This window comes from Hyperolius riggenbachi, chromosome 9 (genome assembly GCF_040937935.1).
Source record: "Hyperolius riggenbachi isolate aHypRig1 chromosome 9, aHypRig1.pri, whole genome shotgun sequence".
Taxonomy (NCBI): Eukaryota; Metazoa; Chordata; class Amphibia; order Anura; family Hyperoliidae; genus Hyperolius; species Hyperolius riggenbachi.
In genome coordinates, this window is record NC_090654.1 from 267,106,822 (window position 1) to 267,133,529 (window position 26,708).

At 45.5% G+C, this 26,708-nt stretch overlaps 1 long non-coding RNA gene across 1 annotated transcript in view; it reads right to left on the reverse strand.

Annotated features, from left to right (window-relative positions):
• Positions 1-26,708, reverse strand: part of LOC137532088 (uncharacterized) — a 58,259-nt gene that overhangs the window by 25,924 nt on the left and 5,627 nt on the right. Inside the window, exon 2 of the long non-coding RNA XR_011023849.1 lies at positions 17,966-18,078. This is a non-coding gene — a long non-coding RNA (uncharacterized lncRNA). The remainder of the gene's footprint in view (positions 1-17,965; positions 18,079-26,708) is intronic.

The window sequence follows — 26,708 nt, forward strand, 5'->3', positions numbered from 1 at the left end:
CTTCTTAAAACAGACAGAAGGAAATCTGCAATAATTCAGCTATAAGTGAACATTTGTGGTTACCCACAATGCACTGCTACTGAATATGCAAATTATCCCTTTTCGCCCTTGGAGGAGAAATTGTAAAATTTAAAATATGTGCAAACATATACAAATAAGAAGTATGTTTTTTCCAGAATAAAAAGAGCCATAAATTACTTTTCGCCTATGTTGCTGTCACTTACAGTAGGTAGTAGAAATCTGACAGAAGCAACAGGTTTTGGACTAGTCCATCTCTTCATGGGGGATTCTCAGGGATTTATTTATTTTCAAAAGCACTTAGTGAGTGGCAGTTGCTCTGTCCAACTGCCAAAAAACTGTGTAGGGAGCAGGGAAGCTGGCCAGCATCATTGTATAAATCCTTTTCAGGGAATGTCTTTATAAAGAATAAAGGCCTTGCTGAGAATACCCCATGAAGAGATAGTCTAGTCCAAAACCTGTCGCTTCTGTCAGATTTCTATTACCTACTGTAAGTGACAGCAACATAGGAGAAAAGTAATTTATGGCTCATTTTACTCTGGAAGAAACGTACTTCTTATTTGTATATGTTTGCACACATTATACATTTTCAATTTTTCGCCATAGTGCCCCTTTAAGAGGACCCCGTGAAAGTTTTGCTATGGGGCCCCATAATCTCTAGCTACGCCACTGTTCCCAACAGAAATAAATTCATGAATTGTACAAACTCATCTTCAGCACTCAAGTCACATTAATCCCATTACTCACTATATAATGAATGGGGTACAGCTCGAGGGGGGGGGGGGGGAAGAGATACAAAGAAGAACCTGGGAATTCAGAGGAACAATAAATTAAGCTGCAGCACTCAATGTCAAGCGGCAGTTTCAAGAGCAAATAAACTCCAGGGATCTATAAAAGAGAGATGAAAAAGTACCCAAGTATAACATCGTCACACCGGCCACATTGTGAATGCGGACTGCAGCTCTCAGAGATGTACTATGAGGAGGACATAGGAGATGCAGAGAGAGCCCAAAGGCAGACAGCTAAAGTAATTCAAGGGATGAGAGCTCTGACTTATAAAGAAACGTTAGGGCTCTTTCACATTAGGGCAGACTTTCTGCATTAACGCAAACGGAAGCCGTTTGCGTTAACCAAGGTAAGATGAAAGTCCATAGACTTTCATTTTACCTTTCACACTCGACGCTGCGTTTCGATGCGTTGCGGTTCCTCCAACGCACCCGCGAGCCGGCGGTTTCCGTCGGGTTTAATTACCAGCTACCGCCGCTGATTGCGTCGCACCGCAGATACCCGACGGCACGCCGCAGGCAGACAACGCGTGCAGGAGAACGGCTCCTGTGTGCGTTGTCAGATGTGAAAGAGCCCTTAGAGAAACTGGAATTCTTTATGGTGGGAAAAAAAGGCTTAAATGCAATATTAACAAATGAACAAAAAAGTAAAAACACATAGAGTGACATTTATGTGTGAAATAATATACAGTAAATACATCTATGGCAGGGGTGTCAAACTCAAGTACAAAGTGGTCTGAAATTGAACACTAGGACCAAGCGGGCCAACCTCAATGTCTACACTCTAGAGGTCCTCTCTTATACAGTTCCATGTTGTCTAATGATCCCCTTGCTCGCCTATACAGTCCCCTGGTGTCTAGTGGTCCCATCCCTCTCATACACAGTTCCCTGGTGTCTAGTGGCCCCCTCCCTCCCCTATACAGTTCACTGGTGTCTAGTGGTCCCATCCCTCTCATATACAGTTCCCTGGTGTCTAGTGGCCCCCTCCCTACCCTATACAGTTCCCTGGTTTCTAGTGGCCTCCCTCCCCTATACAGTTCCCTGGTGTCTAGTGTCCCCCTCCCTACCCTATACAGTTCCCTGGTGTCTAGTGGCCCTCTCCCTACCCTATACAGTTCCCTGGTGTCTAGTGGCCCCCTCCCTACCCTATACAGTTCCCTGGTGTCTAGTGGCCCTCTCCCTACCCTATACAGTTCCCTGGTGTCTAGTGGCCCTCTCCCTACCCTATACAGTTCCCTGGTGTCAAGTGGTCCCATCCCTCGCATATACAGTTCCCTGGTGTCTAGTGACCCCTTCCCTACCCTATACAGTTCCCTGGTGTCTAGTGGCCTCCCTCCCTCCCCTATACAGTTCCCTGGTGTCTAGTGGTCTCTCTCCCTCCCCTATACAGTTCCCTGGTGTCTAGTGGCCCCCTTCCTACCCTATACAGTTCCCTGGTGTCTAGTGGCCCTCTCCCTACCCTATACAGTTCCCTGGTGTCTAGTGGTCTCCCTCCCTCCCCTATACAGTTCCCTGGTGTCTAGTGGCCCCCTTCCTACCCTATACAGTTCCCTGGTGTCTAGTGGCCCTCTCCCTACCCTATACAGTTCCCTGGTGTCTAGTGACACCCCTCCTTCCCCTATACAGTTCCCTTGTATCTAGTGTTTTCCCCCTTCCTCTCCCATATGGCTTCCCTGGTGTTTTAGAGCTTTGCCCCCAGTATAACTGCCCTGGCAGTGATGATCATAATCAGCTAATCACAATTATGCAAAATTTAGTGCTTATACGTAATTACGATTTGTAAATTCAATTGATTTCGTATAGTGATTCGTAATTTCGCCTAAAATTTCGCTTAATTTTTGCATAATTTCATGCCTACTTTGACAGTGAATAGCAAAGACCCCATACAAGGTAGTGACACCAAAATTGCTACTTATATTAACCCATCCGCGTTCCTTCGTTTTCACGTGACAAATGTTCACCTCCCATTCATTAGCCTATAACTTTATCACTACTTATCACAATGAACTCATCTATATCTTGTTTTTCCGCCACCAATTAGGCTTTCTTTGGGGGGTACATTTTGCTAAGAGCCACTTTACTGTAAATGCATTTTAACAGGAAGAATAAGAAAAAAATGGAAAAATTCATTATTTCTCAGTTTTCAGCCATTATAGTTTTAAAATAATACATGCCTCCATAATTAAAACTTACGTATTGTATTTGCCCATATGTCCTGGTTATTACACCATTAAAATTATGTCCCTATCACAATGTATGGCGACAATCTTTTATTTGGAAATAAAGGTGCATTTTTTCCATTTTGCATCTATCACTATTTACAAGTTTAAAATAAAAAAAATATAGAAATATTTCATCTTTACATTGATATTTAAAAAGTTTAGACCCTTAGGTAAATATTTACATGTTTTTTTTTTTTTATTGTAATGTTTTTTTTTTTATAGTAAACAATTTATTTGGGTAGTTTTGGGAGGGTGGGAGGTAAACAATAGATTTATAATGTAAATGTGTGTTCATTTTTATTTTTTTTCCTTACAGTTGTAGTATTACTTTTTGGCCACAAGATGGCGGCCATGAGTTTGTTTACATGACGTCACTCTAAGCGTAACACACACTTAGAGTGACGCATCGGGGAGGGAACAGCCAGAAAAAGCGCAGCTTCCGAGAGAAGCTGTCGCTTTTTCAGCGGGGGAGAGGAATCAGTGATCGGGCACCATAGCCCGATACATTGATTCCTTGGCTACCGAATCCGCGGCCGGGAGTGCGCGTGCACGCGCGCGATCGGCTGCAGGAGCACGCGGTAGCGCGCATGGTTCCTGGACGTAGTTTCTACGTCCAGGAACCAAAATAGGTTAAGGAAAATAGTGGGTACTCAAATAAAGAATTTTCCAAGTAGACCTTGTGATTTTCGAGAAAATCTATTTTAAAAAGTAAAGAAAAAAAGTTTTTTAAACAAAGACAGTTTAAAAACCATTTTTCTTTTCATATTTGAAATCAATTTTCTCAAAAACTACGTTGTTTTGAACATTTTTGGGGACTTTTTAGCTAATTTTCTCCGTAACATACAGTATGTAGGGTTTTGCAATTAACCGCTAAAGTCGGCACAACATTTCACGAAATCGTGCAATAATTAAGTGAAAAATTAAGCGAAATGATGAAATATTACTATTAAATACAAAATTAAGATTTTTCCTGAAATTTCACATTACGATTACGACCCGTAAATGCTAATTTCAATGCGAAATTTTGCATATGCGAAATTTCGGCCCACCACTGTTCCCTGGTGTCTAGACTAGAGTGGGCCAAACATAATGCAAAGTGGGGAACCATTTGCATGCCAAATTTGATGGCTCTGCGGGCCAGATTAGGCCCATGAGCCAGAGTATGACATGTATGATCTACTTACTGTCAATAGAAAAATGTCAGATGACCTTTTTATACCAAATGTCCTACCAGGGACTGGGTGAGATCTTCGCAACCATTAAATGCAGTGTTCCCATTACCAGTGTTACCATGAGGCTCTTTTACACTTGTACTATGGGGCTATCACAGAAGCGCGCTGCAGGCTGTGCATTACCAGATGACTTTCGCAATAACCTTGTAAGTGAGGCATATTTTCAATCAAAACTATGCCTCACTGATTATTTTTTTAATTTGATTGCATCAAAGTTAAAACACGCAATGTGAGTCATCTGTGTGCCTTTTTTTGGCTGCAGTGCAATCGTTTGAAAGCAGCCTGAAGGATAGTCATTGGTCCAGATAATTCATCCGACCACTGATAAGTGGTGTAGCTAAGGAGCTTTGGGCCCAAGCGCAAATTTTACAATGGGACCTCCTAAGCACTCTATACATAACAATTCATATGGCACACACAATCTGCCATGGACATCCACAGTATCAGAGGTGTAAGCAGAGGAGGGAAGCAGTTTATTAATGATGACCACTATTCAAAGCATATGTAGAAGTGATCGTTACCAGCATAGCACCTTTGAAAAGCTAATACTGTGGTTGAGGGAAGCCCCTAGTGGCCCCCTCTGGTCAAAGGCCCCTGGTGGAGTCACAACCTCTGCATCCTCTATTGCTACGCCACTGTCAACTACCATGTGGAGTCAGTAAGGAATTGTTTTTCTCCTTGGAGGAGTTCCATAGTGGGGATTTGTTTGGTGTTCTTCTGTGTCCAATGTGACATTTGAATTCTTATCTGTGGAGGTTCTCATTCATCCAAGTATCCGTCTTCTCTCATTTATCCAAGTATCTATCCCTCTTTTAGAGAGTCCCCTTTGAGAAGGGGCAGGGCAGTTTCTAGGCTAAATTGCACCCAGGGCGAGGGTGTAAAAATTGCGCCCCCTTCCCCCCACCCCCGTGGACTCGGGAACCCTTACTCTTTAGGAACAGAAACACAGCCACAGGTCACAAGTAGATCTGCCTACTTTCTAGTGACCAGCCGCTTATCCAGGAGGAAGCAGGAAAACACCCAGGCGAGGAGAGCCCGGAAAGCCGACTCCTCCATGGGTGCCACGCATTTACAGCCTGCAGTACCGCTACAAGACACCAGGTGTCATCACGTGGTGGTGACATGATGATGACTTGAAGTCTGACGCAGGCAGCCTAGGAGGAGTCAAGGAAGGTGATCGCGCTGGTAATCTTTCTTCTTCCATTTGGCTGCACCGCGCGTCACCAGCTCCCTAGCGGTTATGTCCTTCTGCTTGCGCCCCCCTTCATCTATTTGCTGGTCTGCACCCAGTGCGGTCGCCCTGCCCGCACTGCCCAAGAAACGGCCCTGAGAAGGGGACTGTAACGATCGGTGTCAGCACACAGAGAGAATCTGATTATTGGTGATCTGCAGTATCACCAAGAATACAGATATATACCTGATTATTGATGATCTGCAGAATCACCAATAATACATATATAGTACTAACCTCTGGACACCTGTATATATCGTGAGTGTTTGGTGCAACAGTATACTTTGAGTAATCCACCTGATGAGCAGGTGGTCCTTGGCAGTGTGGGCAATTCTGCTCTTTTGAGAAGCACGAGAACCCTCCAGCAGCCTGAGATCTTCCAAGGGGTGGAGTCTCAGGCTGAAGTAGGAAGGGTCAGAGAGTGAGTGACACCTGAAGGTGGAGATAGCTCTCGAGGTCAGGCAAGCCGGGTCGGCCAGGGCCGGATTTCAGCCAAGGCCACCTAGGCTCAGGCCTAGGGCGCCATATTTGCTAGGGCGCAGTGGCAGTGCACCTGCCGAAACATTTAGAGCCTCTCAGCAGACTGGTTAGCACTTAACCGCAGTATTCTCCTGCCGGTGTACAGTGCTGTGTGCACTGTACTCAACAAAACAGCCAGCAAGACCCGTCTGCGGCCACTCACAGCTTGAGTTCCTGGGTGAGTGGTGATGACGCTGCAGGAAACTCTGTGACGCTGATGCAGGTCGCTGCAAGTACATCACCTCCTCTCCCCCTCTAATGGAGCTGTGTGTTGTGCAGGCACGCCCCCCTCCTCTACGGGCTGCTTGTCACACTACCGGGTGATTTAAACTATGCAGAAAGAGCTGCTATCAGCGTCTCGGCATGGGGAAGAAGCTTAGCTTTGAAGAGATCTTCACAAGTGAGTAAACAAAATGACTGTAGAGATCGCTCCAATGAAGATAAGCTTCATCGCTGCTGCTGCTGCTGCTGCTGATTAATTATTCTCTCTACCCTTCCCCTCACTCTCTCTCATTTACGTGTTTTCCTTCCACTAGATGCCTGGCATGTCAAAAACAAACAGTACAGGTCAGACTGCAGTCCTGGTAAGGAAATGTGACTTTTCCACCATCTCTCTTTACTTTCCTACACATCATATTCTCTCTGTCTTCCTCTCTCTCATCTAGTGCTCTCACTTATGTGCTCTATTCCCATCTCTTTTCTCTCCTATCTTGTCCTCTGTATGCCCTCCCCCCCTTCCAAGCCCCACAACACTGATATCTTCTGCAGACTGCAGCACTTTACAAAGTACACAGGTATGTCTGACAGACTTTACTTAGAGAAGCCCACAATCTAATACATACCCTAGTCATAGTCTAATGTTCTACCATATTATGTATTTATATAGCACTGAAGTCTTCTGCAGAATTTTACAGAGTATATAGTCATGTCACTGACTGTCCTCAGAGGAGCTCACAATCTAATCCTACCATAGTCATTGTCTAATGTCATGCAATATTATTATGTATTTATATAGCACTGACATCTTTTTCAGCACTGTACAGAGTACATAGTCATGTCACTGACTGTCCTCAGAGGAGCTCACAATCTAATCCTACTATAGTCATAGTCTAATGTCCTAGCATATTATTATTATGTATTTATATAGCACTGACATCTTTTTCAGCACTGTACAGAGTACATAGTCATGTCACTGACTGTCCTCAGAGGAGCTCACAATCTAATCCTACCAATTTTTAATCGTTCCAATACTGCTGCGCTTGTATATCTCATAAATCCAGCAGGCATATATAGGGAAGAAGAACAGAGAATTAGCTGCTCACCCTCAGTCTTCTTGTTAATAAACACAATCACCGGCAGCCATTGCCATCAAACATAAGATCAGGGGCAGCCCCTGATGAGTCACGCCCCGTGAGGAAACGCGTAGGGCGGAGCTTGGACGCACGTACAGACGCCTAGGAAACGAGGCTCTACACTACACCCGGCCGGCGGACGCGTTGATGTTGCGGTGCAGTATTTTAATTTGGTACGCTATACCTCAATAGTTTACATTGATCTTATGTTTGATGGCAATGGCTGCCGGTGATTGTGTTAATTAACAAGAAGACTGAGGGTGAGCAGCTAATTCATAGGGAGAGTTGGTGGTATCTTTGGTGCGTTTGGGGCTTATTCACTGCTCGTGGTAGTGTGTGATTTGACACTGAAGGTGAAGTGGTTCTACGTTCCCCTCTCTGTTCTTCTTCCCTATATATGCCTGCTGGATTTATGAGATATACATGCGCAGCAGTATTGGAACGATTAAAAGTGTGGAACGCCTATACAGAGGACACTGCTTGCAGCCTGGACTGTATTCAAGTACCCTTTTTTAGTACCTTGCGCAGCATTATTTGAATTTAATCCTACCAATAGTCATAGTCTAATGTCCTACCATATTATTATTATGTATTTATATAGCACTGACATCCTCTACAGTATGTTACAGACGACATGGTCATGTCACTGACTTTCCTAAGTCAATTTAATCACTCTCATCTTGTGATCACGAACACTAAGCTGATACTTAATTTTATCCTTTTCCCATAATTCTATTCTCAAATTCGTAGCCCAAGGCACTAGCTTTTAGGTCATGTTCACAGTGGCCGTTGCATTCTGTGACAGCGGGAACACGAGATTGGGACAGCAGCACTGCACATTATGCTCACATTGCGTTGGGTACTGTGAAGCATACAGTTTGAAGCAAAAGTATGCTTCACTTTTACTGATAATATACGCGTTTAGCTTTAACGCACTTGCATGCAGTGTGTTACTATACCGCAACCCGCCTGTTGCACTGTAAACATTGCATACGTGGTGTATTGCAATGCAATAGGCAGCATTAAAAAAGCGGCTGTTACACCACAACGCACCACTGTGAATGGGGCCTTACTCTCCACCTAACTGCATTTATTTTACTTTTGCCTGACTTAAACTCCTTTTTCAGAAATGCCTGACACTGTTCTCCTATTCTATCAGTATCCCTAACCACCCCCCTTCTCTATGTCCTATAACCCTTTGCTAACCCCGCTGTTGTCACAGGGCGGCTGGAGATAGTTGGCCTAGGGCAGTAAAAAATACAAATCCGGCCCTGGGGTCGGCAACACACGGACAAATAAAGTACAAAGACAGAAGACTGGTTCAGTATCCAAGACAGGTGGGGTTGGCAACAGATAATCAGATATGCGTGGTACCGAATCAGCGAGCGGAGGGATAGTCAGGAAAGCAATAGGTCATAACAGATATCAAACAATGCCTAGTCTAGGGTGTGAGGTCCGTGGTCTCTACACCCTGGAACTAGTCTGATGTATAACAGAATGATAACACCAGTTCCCTAGTCTTGGGTGTGAGGTCCGTGGTCTCTACACCCTGGAACTAGTCTGAAGTATAACAGAATGATAACACAAGTTCCCTAGTCTTGATCGATCAGTTTAAGTGTCTTAATGTCCTATTTAATCGGGTTATTCTACTGGTGTGCTTAATACTAAAACGTCCCTCACCCTTCTCCACTCCTCCCGCTAACCTCCCCCCTCTCCTATCCTAACACTAACCCTCCCTTCTCTACTCCTAACACTAACCCACCCCTCTCCTAAGGCTAACCTACACCTCTCCTCTGCACAACACTAACCTTCATTTTAACCTGCTTCTATGGAAAGCTTTGTAGTAGCTAGTACAGTAGCTACTATCGACAAGCCGGCGTAGGGATATCAGCAGGACCGAGCTAATGTGCAGATTGGATTTCAGCGTTCCTCGATAGGAAGCATAAATCGGCACTACACCGGCTCTAGACTTTTTGCAACCTGAGGCAAACTCAAAGATGTGAATGCAGGCTTTTGCAAAGCTTGCATTAAATGCTTGCGGCGAACAGCCCCAGTTCGCCAGGAACTGTCCACCGGCGAAATGTTTTCGCCATCACTATGTATAAACGGTGGCATAGCTACAGACCCAGGCGCCCCAGTGAAGAGGGAAAAGGTTTGTTAATGTTTACTTCTATTCACAGCACATATAGAGGTGGTAATTATTAACATGACAGGCAGCACCAAAAAATGTCAGATCTCGGGGCCCTGATGCAGCTGCAATCTCTGCATCCCCTATTGCCAAGCACCTCTGCATAGAGAATCATGAAACATATGTGGTTCCTAATGCACAGGTCTGCAGGCTGTCTGTATCAGCTCGCCGAGAGAACATGTGATGCTGATTTTCGGTGCTGTTTCTGAGGATTGAGGGATTCTGGCAGACAGAAGTGGGTGTAGATTCATGCAGAGAGCAGAGCAGAGCTTGGCAAGCCTCCGCTTCATTCTTCATGTGAATTGCCTTTTTCTCCTGACAAGGCCGTAGCTGACATTGGGCTATTCAGGGCTGGAGCCTCACTGCAGATCCGCAGAGTTCAAGGAGAGAAAACACTCATCGGCTACATAGACTGGCTATACTAGGACCAAACAAGGCATACACCAAGTCCTACATATACATCACAGGGTAAATTGACTATCTATATATACACTGTGATATCCCTGCGCTGCAAATATACGCTGCAGTGCACCTTCACCACCCACATATACACTGCAGCATCCTCCTCTATCCACATATACACTGCAGCATCCTCCACTATCCACATATATACTGCAGCATCCTCCACCATCCACATATACACTGCAGCATCCCTCCACCATCCACATATACACTGCAGCATCCCTCCACCATCCACATATACACTGCAGCATCCCTCCTCTATCCACATATACACTGCAGCATCCTCCACTATCCACATATATACTGCAGCATCCTCCACCATCCACATATACACTGCAGCATCCCTCCACCATCCACATATACACTGCAGCATCCTCCACCATCCACATATACACTGCAGCATCCCTCCACCATCCACATATACACTGCAGCATCCCTCCACCATCCACATATACACTGCAGCATCCCTCCTCTATCCACATATACACTGCAGCATCCTCCACTATCCACATATATACTGCAGCATCCTCCACCATCCACATATACACTGCAGCATCCTCCACCATCCACATATACACTGCAGCATCCTCCACCATCCACATATACACTGCAGCATACTCCACCATCCACATATACACTGCAGCATCCTCCACCATCCACATATACACTGCAGCATCCTCCACCATCCACATATACACTGCAGCATCCTCCACCATCCACATATACACTGCAGCATCCTCCGCCATCCACATATATACTGCAGCATCCTCCGCCATCCATATATATACTGCAGCATCCTCCGCCATCCACATATATACTGCAGCATCCTCCACCATCCATATATATACCGCAGCATCCTCCGCCATCCACATATATACTGCAGCATCCTCCACCATCCATATATATACTGCAGCATCCTCCACCATCCACATATATACTGCAGCATCCTCCGCCATCCACATATATACTGCAGCATCCTCCACCATCCATATATATACCGCAGCATCCTCCGCCATCCATATATATACTGCAACATCCTCGGCCATCCACATATACACTGCAGCATCCTACACCATCCATATATATACTGCAGCATCCTCCACCATCCATATATATACCGCAGCATCCTCCGCCATCCATATATATACTACAGCATCCTCCGCCATCCACATATACACTGCATCATCCTCCGCCATCCACATATACACTGCAGCATCCTCCACCATCCACATATACACTGCAGCATCCTCCGCCATCCACATATACACTGCAGCATCCTCCACCATCCATATATATACTGCAGCATCCTCGGCCATCCACATATACACTGCAGCATCCTCCGCCATCCACATATACACTGCAGCATCCTCCACCATCCATATATATACTGCAGCATCCTCCACTATCCACATATATACTGCAGCATCCTCCACCATCCATATATATACTGCAGCATCCTCCACCATCCACATATATACTGCAGCATCCTCCACCATCCACATATATACTGCAGCATCCTCCACCATCCACATATATACTGCAGCATCCTCCACCATCCATATATATACTGCAGCATCCTCCACCATCCACATATATACTGCAGCATCCTCCGCCATCCACATATACACTGCAGCATCCCTCCACAATCCACATATACACTGCAGCATCCCTCCACCATCCACATATACGCTGCAGCATCCTCCACCATCCACATATACACTGCAGCATCCCTCCACCATCCACATATGCACTGCAGCATCCTCCACCATCCACATATATACTGCAGCATCCCTCCACCATCCATATATATACTGCGGTATCCTCCGCCATCCACATATATACTGCAGCATCCCTCCACCATCCATATATATACTGCAGCATCCTCCACCATCCACATATATACTGCAGCATCCTCCACCATCCACATATACACTGCAGCATCCTCCGCCATCCACATATATACTGCAGCATCCCTCCACCATCCATATATATACTGCAGTATCCTCCGCCATCCACATATATACTGCAGCATCCTCCGCCATCCATATATATACTGCAGCATCCTCCACCATCCACATATATACTGCAGCATCCTCCGCCATCCACATATATACTGCAGCATCCTCCACCATCCATATATATACTGCAGCATCCTCCGCCATCCACATATACACTGCAGCATCCTCCGCCATCCACATATACACTGCAGCATCCTCCACCATCCATATATATACTGCAGCATCCTCCACCATCCACATATATACTGCAGCATCCTCCACCATCCACATATATACTGCAGCATCCTCCACCATCCATATATATACTACAGCATCCTCCACCATCCACATATATACTGCAGCATCCTCCACCATCCATATATATACTGCAGCATCCTCCACCATCCACATATATACTGCAGCATCCTCCACCATCCATATATATACTGCAGCATCCTCCACCATCCACATATATACTGCAGCATCCTCCGCCATCCACATATACACTGCAGCATCCCTCCACAATCCACATATACACTGCAGCATCCCTCCACCATCCACATATACGCTGCAGCATCCTCCACCATCCACATATACACTGCAGCATCCCTCCACCATCCACATATGCACTGCAGCATCCTCCACCATCCACATATATACTGCAGCATCCTTCCACCATCCATATATATACTGCGGTATCCTCCGCCATCCACATATATACTGCAGCAACCCTCCACCATCCATATATATACTGCAGTATCCTCCGCCATCCACATATATACTGCAGCATCCTCCGCCATCCATATATATACTGCAGCATCCTCCACCATCCACATATATACTGCAGCATCCTCCACCATCCACATATACACTGCAGCATCCCTCCACCATCCATATATATACTGCAGTATCCTCCGCCATCCACATATATACTGCAGCATCCCTCCACCATCCATATATATACTGCAGTATCCTCCGCCATCCACATATATACTGCAGCATCCTCCGCCATCCATATATATACTGCAGCATCCTCCACCATCCACATATATACTGCAGCATCCTCCGCCATCCACATATATACTGCAGCATCCTCCGCCATCCACATATATACTGCAGCATCCTCCGCCATCCATATATATACTGCAGCATCCTCCACCATCCACATATACACTGCAGCATCCTCCACCATCCACATATATACTGCAGCATCCCTCCACTATCCACATATATACTGCAGCATCATCCACATATACACTGCAGCATCCTCCGCCATCCACATATACACTGCAGCATCCTCCACCATCCACATATACACTGCATCATCCTCCGCCATCCACATATACACTGCAGCATCCTCCACCATCCACATATACACTGCAGCATCCTCCACCATCCATATATATACTGCAGCATCCCTCCACCATCCATATATATACTGCAGCATCCTCCACCATCCATATATATACTGTAGCATCCTCCACCATCCACATATACACTGCAGCATCCTCCACCATCCACATATACACTGCAGCATCCTCCGCCATCCACATATACACTGCAGCATCCTCCACCATCCACATATACACTGCAGCATCCTCCACCATCCATATATATACTGCAGCATCCCTCCACCATCCATATATATACTGCAGCATCCTCCACCATCCACATATACACTGCAGCATCCTCCACCATCCACATATACACTGCAGCATCCTCCGCCATCCACATATACACTGCAGCATCCTCCACCATCCACATGTACACTGCAGCATCCTCCACCATCCATATATATACTGCAGCATCCTCCACCATCCACATATACACTGCAGCATCCTCCACCATCCACATATACACTGCAGCATCCTCCGCCATCCACATATACACTACAGCATCCTCCACCATCCACATATACACTGCAGCATCCTCCAACATCCATATATATACTGCAGCATCCCTCCACCATCCATATATATACTGCAGCATCCTCCACCATCCATATATATACTGCAGCATCCTCCACCATCCACATATATACTGCAGCATCCTCCACCATCCATATATATACTGCAGCATCCTCCACCATCCACATATACACTGCAGCATCCTCCACCATCCACATATACACTGCAGCATCCTCCACCATCCACATATACACTGCAGCATCCTCCACCATCCATATATATACTGCAGCCAGGGCAGTTTCTAGACTAAAATGCACCCAGGGCGAGGGTGATAAAAATTCCCCCCCCCCCCCTCCCCCACGGAGCCAGGAATAGGTGTCGGCAGTATAGGGGAGCCAGGTCTAATTGCTCTCAGTATAGGTTCCCCCAGTATAGGTAGCCAGACATAGGTGCCCCAGTATAGTTGCCCCGAGTATAGGTTAGTCAGGTATGTGCCTCCAGTATAGGTAGCCAGTATAGTTGCCCCCAGTATAGGTTAGATAGGCAGAAGAGCAGCAGTGTTTCATTTGACTTGCATAGCTGAAGGGAGGAGGTGGCACTGCTGTCCTGACTGGGGAGGAATGGAGTGGCTGAGGGTGAGCAGTTTGTTAGTCACAGACTCACAGCCAGCCAGTGGGCTATTGTGTTGAGCAGCTGCATGTCATGTGAGAACATTAAATGAAGCAAACTAAATTGTCGGGTGCTGTGCGATCATTCCAAATCGTGGAGGGGAACATCCTTACAAGTTTGCCTCAGGCAGCAAAAAGTTAACAACTGGCCCTGCCAATGCAGTGTGAATTTAAGTCCAGCAGGTGGTGCTGCCGCTCTGACTGGACGTAGATTAAACGTCCTGATGAATGATGCGTCCATGCCGTTACCGCCAATCTCACCGATTTGAACCAGCAGCAATTTGCTCACTCTGCTGTCGGACGGCATAGCTCTGTAAGCAGATCAGGAACCACTTGAATTGGCTCCTGACCGCATGATCATGGAGAGCCAATCACATTGGCTCCCATTGATAGACAGCGTCAGGAGCCAATGAAAGAGGCTCTTGACTGGCTGTCAGCACTCTGCAGTCATAGGGCCTGATTCACAAAGCGGTGCTAACAGTTAGCACCCTGGTGAAAAGCCCTTTCTCACATCTAAACTCAGTTTAGGCATGATAAGTTGTGATAAGTTTAGGCATGATAAGTTTAAGCACCAACTGCGTTAGCACCGCAGTGCACAGCTGATCAAAAGTTTTGCGCTAGCAAAGTCTGGTGCACTTCGCATAGAGTTTAATGGCGCTGCTTTGCGTGTGGGACTTTGCACGCTATCTACACTTATCTAAACTAAGCATGCCTAAACTTATCACACCTAAATTTATCACGCCTAAACTTATCACGCCTAAACTGGCTTTTCACTAGCATGGTGCAATGGTTATCACGCCTAAAGTCTCTAACTGGGTTAGCACCGCTTTGTGAATCGAGCCCATAGAGACGGCAGACAGAGGAGCATGCGGCGATGGGGCAGGGTCGTGGCCAGCGAGAGCGGTGGGTATGTGCAGTGATTTGTCGGGAGGTGGCATTTTACTGTACCAGCAGTCTCCAGTCCTTACGGAGAACTCGAGGTGGGTTTCTGCCATCAATATTGGGGCACAGAGGCACATTCGGCATACAATGCCCAGCCTCTGTGTCCTTATAGTGCACCCCCAGGCCCCATCTTCTCTTTTAAAGAACTATTTAGCATTTTACAATTGAAAAAAGTACCCAAAAGTTGGTGAAAATGTACTATCAAAATGATTTCGATTATTTCCTTGCTTGGTGCTGGTTTAAAATATACACTTTATTAACAAGTTTGAAAATATCACCTAGAAGAAAACTCAGGAGAAAAAGTGAATTGCATACGGGCCACTGAATTGTATGTGTAGAATAGCGAAGTACGTCCTCCGCAAGAGTAAACAATAGTCAGCTGACCTGCTCAGCTGATTGGAGCGGGGTCAGCTGATCTCTTCCTGACAGGGCCTTGCTGTGTGATTGGTTGTGCGGAAGGTGGCCGGCCACTGATTGAAGAATGATTGATATTTAAATGTGCAGAGTGCTCCCAGTCTCCGCCCGTGATAAGCATAGCTTTGGCTAGTTGCTGGGTGCAAACTCTGATCATTGTTTGATATTCTGGACTTCAACCTCGGATTGTATTGGACTCTGTTGTGTTTAACTTCTGCTTGATTCCTGGATAACTCTTTGCTTGCTGCCTGGACCGACCTCTGCTAGTTACTGGACTTCTCTTGTTTGCTGCCTGGACCGACCTCTGCTAAGTTACTGGACATTCCTTGCCTGCCGCCTGGACCGACCTTGGACTGTTATTGGATATCCCTGTATGCCACTAACTCTGGACGATAAGTATAAGGTCTACTCTCTTTATCAGTCAGTTAACAGTGTGCATATACTCTTGCATAACTTGTTATATATTATCTGGGACTTCTGTTGACTGTTCACATAATCTTGCATGCAGACTTAAGGAACTGTGCCATACTTACATCTATTGTCGTCTGTTGCTATGCTGCATGCAAGTCTGCTGGAACTGTTTCATGACTCTGATCAAATTGCTATTGCTGGTGAATAGTTTTGCATGAAGATTATATACTTGGATTGCTCTGCCTGGACTGTGTATGTGATACTGCGGAACTGTGTTACTAGCCTCAGTAGAGGCCTCTGGTGGTATATCTGCCTTCTCTGTCAGCTTGTATGCCTTACTCTCTTAAAGTTAACCTAGAGATGAAGCACCCTCATGTATTTTACCATATAGATCAGTGGGAACATTAGAGAAAACATCGACCATGCTTTCTGTTTCATTCTGCACTGCACAGCTTGTTTTTTATCAAACAAGATCAAATCCCGACTGAGCATTTAGTCTGGCTTTGCTATAATGACTCAGATATGATTCCTGAGCAGAGCCAGCAGGAGGCAGGCTTGGACTTGAAAAGACATGAGAGAAGACAGACTGAGCTATAAGTATTCCTGAAAAAAGCCAGACTGAATGCTCAGTCTGGGATTTTATCAGGGCTGATTAGAAGTAAGTTGTGCAGAGCAGAAGAAACAGAAAGCAAGGTAGGTGTTTTCTCTAATGTTCCCACTGATATATATGGTAAAATACACGAGGGTGCTTTGCCTCTGGTTCCCTTGAAGGCCTGGTGCACACCAAAAACCGCTAGCAGATCCGCAAAATGCTAGCAGATTTTGAAACGCTTTTTCTTCTTTTTCTGCAGCGTTTCAGCTAGCGTTTTGCGGTTTTGTGTAGCGGTTTTGGTGTAGTAGATTTCATGTATTGTTACAGTAAAGCTGTTACTGAACAGCTACTGTAACAAAAACCGCCTGGCAAACCGCTCTGAAGTGCCGTTTTTCAGAGCGGTTTGCGGTTTTCCTATACTTAACATTGAGGCAGAAACGCATCTGCAATCCAAAATCTGCTGCAGCCCGGGAGTATGCGTTTCTGCAAAACGCCTCCCGCTCTGGTGTGCACCAGCCCATTGAAATACATTACCCTAGCAGATCCGCACCCGCAAGCAGATCGCAAACCGCAGCGGAAACGCTCCGGTGTGCACTAGGCCGAAGTCCTAATTAGGGCCAGCTAGCAGTGTGCCAGGCAAGGACAGTTTAGGTGTCAGTTAGTGGTGTGTCAGGCAGGGATAGCTAGGTGAAGAGCGAGACTTATAGCCTGGGCATACACGCTGACTCCTCAAATTATATCACCAAGCCTTACAACTACACAATTCATTATATCATAATTTTTTTTTTCCACAGGTTTGCTTTAAGATGCATTTCTGAGGCTGATTCATCATTTCCCACTAATACAATAAATACGATCGTCTGACAGGTCCAGCCAATCAGACATCCGGAGACTGGAGAGAAGTGTGAGCGACTGTCGGGCTGTTCTCACTGCAGTCATTAGAAGGGGCTGATATATTGATTTTTAACAGAAATATAACTTACAGGTTCAATTGCCTGGCAGGTCACATGATCTCCATCCCTTACCCATTGATGGCTCCCTCTGGAGTCTGCAGACACCTTGTCAGACAGGAAGTAGGGCCATCCATCTGGGGAGGACCGCCTCAGGCCTTCTCGCCCTCACTGGCTGATGAGCTGAGCTGAAGAGGGAATAGAAAGTCCAATAAACAAGCATTTCAGTGAAATTGCTGCAGAGGAAGTTCTCTGGATGCTGTAAAGGCTCACATTCCCTATTCTAAGTCTAACATGAGTCTAAAAGATGACTGTAAGGGCTGGTATTTACAGAGGTCCTGAGAGCACCATGGTTCCTAAGACAGCTAGAGAGCTTACCATATACGTAGGAAACAAAGCTGAGTATTTTATACAAAATGTAATGAAGAAAACAGGGTGGTCCACTCATACTCTGGTCAGGCTGCTTTGCTACTGAAAAATGAGCAACAAAAATCTTGAGTTGTCATAGGAGACCCCACCCCACTACTTCCCTCACGCTGAGCGGTGCAGGGTAACACATAGGGATGGAATAGAAAACTGCACATTGCGGGTGTGCACTTCCTCTGGCCTCAACTACCTGCGGCACTCATGTGACATCACACGAGAGCTCCAAGGACAAAAGAAAGAGAGGAGGTGTATGGGGGAGCACTGGGAGAGAGTGGGGAGAAACTGGGAGCACAGGGGAGCAGGTGGAGGACAGGGCATCACAGGGCGATACTAGGGGGACACTGGAGGCAAAGGGGAGCAGGAGGAGGACAGGGGGACAGTAGGGGGTCACTGGAGGCACAGGGGAGCAGTCGGAGGATAGGGGAGTACAGGGAGACAGTAGGGGGACACTGGAGACACAGGGGAGCAGGCGGAGGATAGGGGAGTACAGGGAGATAGTAGGGGGACACTGGAGGGACAGGGGAGCAGGCGGAGGACAGTGCATCACAGAGGGAGAGTAGGGGACACTGGAGGCACAGGGGAGCAGGCGGAGGAGAGGAGAGTACAGGGAGACAGTAGGGGGACTCTGGATGGACAGGGGAGTACAGGGAGACAGTAGGGGGACACTCGAGGCACAGGGGAGCAGGCGGAGAACACGGCATCACAGGGGGAGAGTAGGGGGACACTGGAGGCACAGGGGAGCAGGCGGAGGATAGGGGAGTACAGGGAGAGACAGTAGGGGGACTCTGGAGGGACAGGGGAGTACAGGGAGACAGTAGGGGGACACTGGAGGCACAGGGGAGCAGGCGGAGGACAGGGCATCACAGGGGGAGAGTAGGGGGACACTGGAGGCACAGGGGAGCAGGCGGAGGATAGGGGAGTACAGGAAGACAGTAGGGGGACACTGGAGGCACAGGGGAGCAGGCGGAGGATAGGGGAGTACAGGGAGAAAGTAGGTGGACACTAGAGGCACAGGGGAGCAGGCGGAGGATAGGGGAGTACAGGGAGACAGTAGGTGGACACTGGAGGCACAGAGGAGCAGGCGGAGGACAGGGCATCACAGGGGGAGAGTAGGTGGACACTGGAGGCACAGGGGAGCAGGCGGAGGACAGGGCATCACAGGGGGAGAGTAGGGGGACACTGGAGGCCCAGGGGACCAGGCGGAGGACAGGGCATCACAGGGGGAGAGTAGGGGGACACTGGAGGCCCAGGGGAGCAGGCAGAGCATAGGGGAGCACAAGGGGCAGTAGGGGGACACTGGAGGCACAGGGGAGCAGGTGGAGGATAGGGGAGTACAGGGAGACAGTAGGGGGACATTGGAGGCACAGGGGAGCAGGCGGAGGATAGGGGAGTACAGGGAGACAGTAGGGGGACACTGGAGGCACAGGGGAGCAGGCGGAGGACAAGGCATCACAGGGGGAGAGTAGGGGGACACTGGAGGCCCAGGGGAGCAGGCAGAGCATAGGGGAGCACAAGGGGTAGTAGGGGGACCCTGGAGGCACAGGGGAGCAGGCAGAGGACAGGGCATCACAGGGGGAGAGTAGGAGGACACTAGAGGCACAGGGGAGCAGGCAGAGCATAGGGGAGCACAAGGGGCAGTAGGGGGACACTGGAGGCACAGGGGAGCAGGTGGAGGATGGGGCCTAAAGGTGGTCACTTATAATCCAATATTTTTTTACCCAATTTTACCAAATCTATGTAGTATAAGGGTACAATTGAGTAAATATATATTGAATGAATCATTTAAAGGGAAGGTCCAAGCAAAATAAAAAAATGAGTTTCACTTACCTGGGGCTTCTACCAGCCCCATGCAGCCATCCTGTGCCCTCGTAGTCTCTCACTGCTGCTCCAGCCCCCCGCTGGCAGCTTGCCGACCTCGGAGGTCGGCGGGACGCATTGCGTACATTTTTACGCATTCCCGCTAGTGCAGGAACATTAACACATACATTTTTACGCATTGCTGGTTCAATGCGTAAAAATTTACCAGTCCGAGGTTGGCAAGCTGCCAGCGGGGGACTGGAGCAGCAGTGAGTGACTGCGAGGACACAGGATGGCTGCATGGAGCTGGTAAAAGCCCCAGGTAAGTGAAACTCATTTTTTTATTTTGCTTGAACCTTCCCTTTAAGCAGTCCCTTATATTACATAGATGTGGTAAGATTGGATGAAAAAGATTGTATCATTAGTGGTCACCACTAGACATTCGCATTGGGAAGATACACGCTTTCCAGCCTGACCTTGACTTGGAGCTAGCACTGAGTACACAAGCTACAAGATGTACTATATCTGGACTATATGTGCACATATCTGTGCAGACATTCTCTCCTTGACCTCTAGTCTTTTATAAAAACATTTGGTATGCAAGCTACAATACAATATCTAGACTATAAGTTACTTGGGTACTTATTCGTTAGTCGGGCGCATCCGGCAGGTGACGCTAATTACTATTCCCCCTCCAGGCCGACATGGATAGTAGGGAAAGATGTAACTCTGGTGGAGTTTTGTCGCCACCAAGAGGATGCGCCCGGCTAACGGATAAGTACCGTTACTTGAGTAATAAGCAACTGCTAAATGAGCTATAGCCACATTAGATATACAGTATATACTGTACATTTTATAATTATGGCTAAGGCCCTTTTGTACTTAATCAGTTGATCTCAGTTATAACTGAAAGACAACTGATTTTCAAAATAATGCTCATGTTTTCCTATGGCTCAAGTTCCATTATACGCGTTTTAACTGATGAGCTTTTTCACAATGCACTGCTATCGAAAAAACGCGTACCAACGCATACTAATGGGTACTAATGCATACCAATGCATTAAAGAGAACCAGAGAGGAAGCACCCTCTTGTATTTTACATTATAAATCAGTGGGAACATGACAGTAAACACCTTATCTGCTCTCTGTTTCATTGTTCTCTGTTTAATCTGACTGTTATCACCTCTGATAAGACTCCCCAACTAAGCACTCAGTCTAGCTTTGCTAGGAAAATATTATAGCTGAGTCTGTCTTCTCGGGTGTCTTTTCAAGCCCAAGCCTGCCCCCTTGTGGCTCTGCTATAATGACTCAGCTATAATTATTCCCTGCAAAGCCAGACTGAATGCTCAGTCCGGGATTCTTATCACAGCTGATAACAGACACTTTTAGCAGTGAGGATGAAAAAGAGAGCATGGTAAGTGTTTTCTCTAATGTTCTCACTGATATATATGGTAAAATACACAAGGGTGCTTCGTCTCTGGTTCCCTTTAAGTGTAAAAGGCTACTGAAAACACACTCCAAATTATATAAGAATGTATACTTGTTGACAATGTATGACAAGCTAAACTGAAGTCGTTTGAAAAGCTAAACTGAAGTCGTTTGCAACAGATTTTACGACAATTGTCTATAAATATGTAGCCAAACAACAAAGATAAGTGACTGACATTGGTTATTTTGCCCGATCCATCCTGTGGATCAACTCAGGCAGTTGGCCATGTGTGTTCAATGTTGTTTGAGCGGCATTGTTCTACTGAATGGGCGCATCATGCATGACATCATATTTAAATAAGTTGGTCTTCTGTTTCAGGTGATTTTTGTTGGGCGTGTGAACAGCAACTTTACAGTTGCTTTCGATTACTTGAAAATCTAAATTACTTGGAGGCTGGGCAGCAAAATCCACAACCTGGAAAGTCGTGGAAAAGTTCCCCGGGATTTGGGGGGTATAAAGACGTCATTCTGCTGCGGGTATTCAGCGTTTCAGCACTGCTCATATTGCTTAAGATAATTAGCAGGTAAATAGAAGTATTTAATTTGGCTTCAGACTCTCTTTAAGCATGATCATTGCTGTACTGTTGATTTGTGGTTTATTCAGAGCACACAAGGGTTCATGCTAATAAAGGCAAAATGAGGAAGGTTTCTGCCAAACAAATACATCAGATTAAGAGAACAGCTGCTAAAATGCCATTACAAAGCAGCAAACACATATTTGCAGCTGCTGGTACCTCCGGAGTACCGCAAACATCCAAGTGCAGGATTCTCCAGAGGATTTTAGTCCATAAACCTTCTATTCAACCACCCCTAACCAATTCTCACAAGCAGAAACAGCTGCAGTGGGCCCAGAACTACAAGAAGACTAATTTTCGAACTGCCTTGTTTACTGATAAGTGCAGTGCAATTCTTCATGGTCCAGATGGATGAAGTGGTGGAAAAAAAAACATACTATTATCCTTTGGAGGTTTGTTAGGTAAAATTCAAATTATACTCTAAGGCCTTGTTCACATAGCGTTCGCGTTGGGCGTTTTTTGATGCAATTATTTTTTTTGTGATTCCCGACGCATGGGTGGGTTTTTGTTAAAAGCGCTTTTCTAAGCGCTTTTCCAAAGCGTTTTTTTAATTCACTCCCTGTCACAAGTCAGGAAGTGAACTCTTTGACCCGGAAAACAATAAATATAATGTATTTATTCTTAAAAACGCAAACGCAATCGCTACACAAAGCGAATTTGTGAGCGTTTTGCATTTTTCCTATACCTTCAATTGAGGCGGAATCACCTCAAAAATGGTACAGGCACCGCTTTGCTGAGCAGAACGTAAACGAACCGCTCAGATGTAAACTCTCTCGTAGGGAATCATTGCACAAGCGTTTTTAGGGAGAATTTGAAAATCGCCTACGCTTGAAAAAAGGGCAAAAACGCCCTGAGGGCCCATTCACACTTGCGTTTTCAAAACGTCAGTAATTTTAGCCGGCGTTTTGCAGGAGTGATTTTTCCACGATTTCACGTGGAAAAATCACTGAACACTGTGGCGATTTTGCTGCAATGGCGTTTAACGCTTCTATAGCACTGAAACGCGATTGCCGGGAAATCGCCTGAAAATGGTGCAGGCGACGCATTTGCATTTCGCGCTTTTGGGCAATTTGCGGCGATTAGTGCAAATCGCCCAAGTAAGAACGGGCCCATAGGGTTTCATTACACTAGCGCTTTTAAAAGGCGCTAGCGTTTGAGGGTTTTTTACCGAAATCACGGCAAAACGCTCTAGTGTGAACGAGCCCTAATGGTTGATGACTCAAAATTTATACTGGCTGCTACTTGCATGGACTATTTAGGAAAATCTAAAAAAAGTATAATGTACATAATAATTTGGAACGCAATGTAGTGTGCAATTAGTATTAATTAATATTAGCATGAGCATTCGATAAACTTTTGACAGACAGTGGTATCCACCAGTCCCCCTCCCAGCCATATCCCGGGAAGACCTGATGATATTTAGAAGCACCTGAAGTTCTGTTAGTCTCAACTTTCCATTTCTTTGCCTTCTCATCCGTCATCTATTGATCCGTCACCGAAATAAGAGAATGTCAGCGCGCTCTCGGAAAACATTGTTCAGCGGAGACCGGGAGATTGTCACAGCTCACTTTTTTCCCTGATAATTCCCATCGTCCCAAAGTGATGATGGTAGAAATATGGCCCCTTGCTCATGTCGCTGTAAAAGAATTTTATACGTTGAGCGCCATTATTACCTATCATTCGGAAATGTCAGCGATGGGATAAAGTGCGTTCTGGGCTCTGGTGGCTGGGAGATCACTCATCCCTTTTCTGACGAGCTTAACGACCTGTCGCTCGACGCCGCTAACATTTTCAAGTGTATGGTATTGTTAATGCTTTTATGGGAGTTTAAAGTTCTTTGCAGACCATCTGTGGAAGCTAAATTGCCACTTTTTTTTTCCTTTTCCTCCCCGCCGAAGGATAAATGGAAAGATTTCATTAAAAGTATAAAAAAGTAATTTGCCATTTGCTGATTGTTTAACCACTTCACATCCAGACCTTGTTTCCCACTTAAAGAGGAACTCCAGCCTAAACAAACATACTGTCATTAAGTTACATTAGTTATGTTAATTAAAATAGATAGGTAATATAATCTCTTACCCACCCTGTTTTAAAAGAACAGACAAATGTTTGATTTCATGATGGCAGCCATCTTTTTGGTTGAAAGGAGGTGACAGGGAGCATGAGACACATTTCCAACTGTCCTGTGTCCTGATCACCTCTCCCAGTTGCTAGGCAACGTGAATAACAACATAGGAAATCCCATTATGCTCTGCACAGCATCAGGGAAAAAAAGCTCGGGCTTTTTTTTTTTGATGGGTGGAGCTTAGATAAAAATGCAGCTAAAAATGATGCTTTGGTAAGAAAAACAAAGTTCTGATGCTGTGAAACTGTTAAAGAAACACCAAGCCTTTTCAGTTCTGCTGAGTAGATTTTTAGTCCGGAGGTTCACTTTAAGGACCAGAGCAGTTTTGACACTTTAGCTATGTCCTTATTTAATCAGAAATAACTTTAATCCTACTTATGACACAGAAATGAAATATATATTGTTTTTTTCAAGACAAACTAGGCTTTCATTGTATGCCACTTTTTCCCTCGAAAAATTTTATTTTTTATGAATTTTTATGGAAAAACAAGGAAAAAAATAGAAAAAACACATTGTTTCTCAGTTTTACTAATTCCAGTTTAAAAATAAAAAGCGCTACTGTAGATAAAAAAACACACATTTTGTTTGGCTATTCTTACCGCTTATCACAATACTTAGAATTGTGCACAGCTGTGGTTCAGCTACACGACTTATATCTACTGACTCGTGGCTTAGATGAAGTCAGATGACGTAGACCCCACAGGGGTCTGTACTGGGTCCAGTGCTCTTCAATTTATTTATTAATGACCTAGTGGATACAGTAGTGAGCAATGTTGCTATTTTTGCAGATGATACAAAATTGTGCAGAATCATCAACTCTAAGGAAGATAGTGTTATATTGCAACAGGATCTGGATAGGATGGCTATATGGGCACATACATGGCAGATGAAATTCAATGTTGACAAATGTAAAGTCATGCATTTTGGTCGTACCAATGGTCTAACACCATACAAAATAAATGGGATACAGTTGGGGACATCAAACTTGGAGAAGGACTTAGGAGTACTCATCGACAACAAGTTAAATAATCGTACTCAATGCCAAGCCGCTGCAGCTAAAGCTAACAAAATTTTGGGATGCATTAAAAGGGAAATAAAAACTCGAGATGCTAGCATAATATTGCCCCTGTTTAACTCTCTAGTAAGGCCACATCTGGAATATGGAATTCAGTTCTGGGCACCACATTACAAAAAAGATATTGCAGTTCTAGAGCAGGTGCAGAGACGAGCAACAAAATTGATACGTGGGATGGAAGGTCTCACTTACCAAGAAAGGTTAGATAAACTGGGTTTATTTAGTCTAGAGAAAAGACGCCTTAGAGGAGATCTAATTAACATGTATAAATACATCAGAGGGCAATATAATAGCTTGGCGGATGAGCTTTTTGTCCCTAGGCCTTCTCAAAGGACTAGAGGACATGATCTGCGCATGGAGGAAAAACGTTTTAGCCATTTATTTAGGAAAGGGTTCTTTACAGTAAGAGTGATTAAGATGTGGAATGCATTGCCACAGGAAGTCGTTATGGCAAACTCTATACCTGCATTTAAAGGGGGCTTAGATGCTTTCCTTGCGTTGAATGACATCCATGGCTACAATTACTAGGTAATGCCAATGATGTTGATCCAGGGATTTTATCTGATTGCCATCTGGAGTCGGGAAGGAATTTTTACCTTGTAAGGGTTTTTTCGCCTTCCTCTGGATCAACAGGGATATGTGAGGGAGCAGGCTGGTGTTGTACTTTGTACTGGTTGAACTCGATGGACGTATGTCTTTTTTCAACCAAAGTAACTATGTAACTATGTAACTATATATACTGTAGTGGTGGATAAAGTGGTTAATATTTGGCTAAAAGATACAATCCCGCAAATTACACGACCCGTCGCCATGATAACGGCGCTCTGGAAATGCTCTGGTGTCTGAAACAACAAGTAGCGGTACTTATGTACTTACCGTAGATTTTTTTTTCAATCAACAAAAATGTTATTGGATAAGAAGTTAGGTACACAAATATGTATGCAGCAGACAAAAAATACAAATAGCAATATGATAAAGATATTAGATCAGTGACGGAGCTACACTGGGGCACACTGGGTTACTGATTCCCCCCTGGGAATCACTGTACCCCACTGATTGCCCCACCCCTTGCTCAGTACGGACACACATTTTGCAGCTATAATGCAAATTCTTATTTCCGTAATTGCCATACAAACCGTAACTCGCAATTCCATACGCGTAATTCCCATTGCGTGATAACACGTTTCGATGCAAATTACATAAATTCAGGTTTTCTATTGAAACAAAGTTATTTTAATTACGAAAATAGACGTAGTCACTCAGGCTCTACCTGCAGCCACTTCCAAGACAGGTGCTCTTTGTCAAGGTGCATTATGCATGCTGAAACATTTG